Raw genomic sequence first — 2,294 nt, forward strand, 5'->3', positions numbered from 1 at the left:
ATGTACAAATTGGAATTTTAGTGAAAATTTTGGCTTTACTTTTATTTTTACGTTAGCATAGCTGATGTTACAGGCAGTCAAATACTTTTGTTTCCTACCTTCCAACTGAACAGAAACACACAATGTATCATTTTTGTTGGGTTAGATACACTTTTTATACCTCAACAAGAATGCCATAACCCTTTTTTGAACAAAATTACCAGGGTACTAATGAAACTATCTTTGGAGGAAGCTTAATAAGCATATTTAAAATACATCCTCCATTAGAAGGTGGCTATGTAAATTGTTGTTGCTCAAATTTTTGTGCAGTTCAACAACATTCCCTTACTGGAAACACAGATTTCCACAACACAGTTCCCCCAAAAAACTGAAGTCTCAAAATTCTGTCTTTCCCTTGGCTTGCTTCTCTCTTGATTTCACCCAGGCTTTATTAATGGTTTGCTTCATATCATCATATCCATCTTCATAAATTTTCTTCATTCATTAATCCCTCACTGGGATCTGTTTCATTGTCATAGGAGGGCTTTTCTTTCTCTTTGCACTTCTTCTCAACTTGAGTGAAGCAGTCCCATGGTGTGTTTTCTGCTATCTTTCTACATAAGATAACTGTGTCAGTCTTGACTTTTTTTGAACAGCCTTCCACAGACATGGGTTTCAAGAGATTGTTCACAATCATGGAATAATTCTTCCCATTTAGATTCTTCACCAAATGATCAAATGATCCCTCCATGAAATACACTTGCACGTTCTCAATGGGAACCTGGTGAACTCCAGTTAAGGTAATGTAGATTTTCACAAACTTATCTGATCCCATCCATAATTACTGATCTTCACTGTATATCCTGTTGTAAGAGGAGCAACCACAGGAGCTGGCTTTTCACTGCCTACAAGTTCTGGTTTCTTCTGTGATTTCTGCTCCATCTTGTTCTTTATTTCTGTCTCAATCTTGCTTTTTTCAACTGTAAGGACATCAGGCACTCTTTTCCTAGTGGACTTTTCCAACAAGACTACCTCTTCTAGGTCTTTCTGCAACTCCTCCACACCAAAGCCATGCTGGGGCCTAAGGCCAGAGCTGCAGCGGAGCACTGGAGATGCAGGAAACACCGCACCAACATGTTCAAGCCCAGCCGCCTCCATACCTGTAGCCGGCACAAGCCCAGCACTCCCAACCTTGTGTGACTCTGCAGCCCCCGAATTTTAAAAAAATATTTATTTATTTGAGAGCGAGAAAGAGGGAGGCAGGGAGGGAGAGAGAGAGAGAGGGAGGGAGGGAGGGAGAAAGGAAGGAAGGAAGGAAGGAAGGGAGGGAGGGAGGGAGGGTGTGTGTGTGCCAGGGCCTGGAGCCACTACAAACGACTCCAGATGCTTGCGACCCCTTGTGCATCTGGCTTATGTGGGTACTGGCAAATCAAATGGGGATCCTTTGACTTTGCAGGCAAATGCCTTAACTGCTAAGCCATCTCTCCATTCCCTGGAGGAGGTCAATTTCCATGGTTGCAATTGTTTTTTTTTAGATCTATCTGCTCTGGACTTTGTTTTGGTAGGTGGTATGTGTCTAGGAATTAGTCCATTTCCTCCAGATAATCCAATTTTGTGTAGTAAAGGTTTTGGAAATATGTCCTCATCATTCTTCCAATTTCATTGATATCTATTGAGACCTCCCCCTTTTCATTTCTAATTAGGTTAATTTGAGAATTCTTTCTTATGTTTGATCAAGTTAATCAAGTTGATAAACCTTGCCAGAAGTTTATCAGTCTTGTTTATTTTTTCAAAGAATCAGCTTTTCATTTCATTAATTTTTCTTAATTGTTTTCTTAGTTTCCAATTCATTAGTTTCTGCTCTATTATTAATTATTTTATTCCATCTGAAATTATTATGGTTGGAGTGTTGTTGTTTGTTTTTTACAATGCCTTTAGATGCATGGTTAGATTATTAATTTGAGATTTCTTTGTCTTTGTTATAAAGGCATTTAGTGTTGTAAATTTTCCTCTTAGGACCACCTTTATTGTGTCCCATAAGTTATGCTATGTTATATTTTTGTTATTCATTTCAAGAAATTTTATAACTTTCTTTTTAATTTATTTCATGACCCATTCATTTTTTTAGTAGTATGTTGTTCAGTCTCAAGGAGCTGGTGCAATTTCTGTTGTTTCTCTTGTTAATTTCTAGCTTCCAAGCATTATGATCTGACATGATGCAGGAAGTTACATCAGTTTTCCTGAATTTATGGAGGCAAGCTTTATGCCATGACATATGATCTATTTTGGAGAAGGCTGCATGGTTGGTGATAAGA

The 2,294-nt window shown here is 38.3% G+C and overlaps 1 pseudogene; it reads right to left on the reverse strand.

Annotated features, from left to right (window-relative positions):
- Nucleotides 1–375: 375 nt before the first annotated feature.
- Nucleotides 376–936, reverse strand: LOC101603221 (annotated as a pseudogene).
- Between the last annotated feature and the right edge of the window lie 1,358 nt (nucleotides 937–2,294).

The sequence above is a fragment of the Jaculus jaculus genome, chromosome 10 (genome assembly GCF_020740685.1).
Source record: "Jaculus jaculus isolate mJacJac1 chromosome 10, mJacJac1.mat.Y.cur, whole genome shotgun sequence".
NCBI classification, from domain to species: domain Eukaryota; kingdom Metazoa; phylum Chordata; class Mammalia; order Rodentia; family Dipodidae; genus Jaculus; species Jaculus jaculus.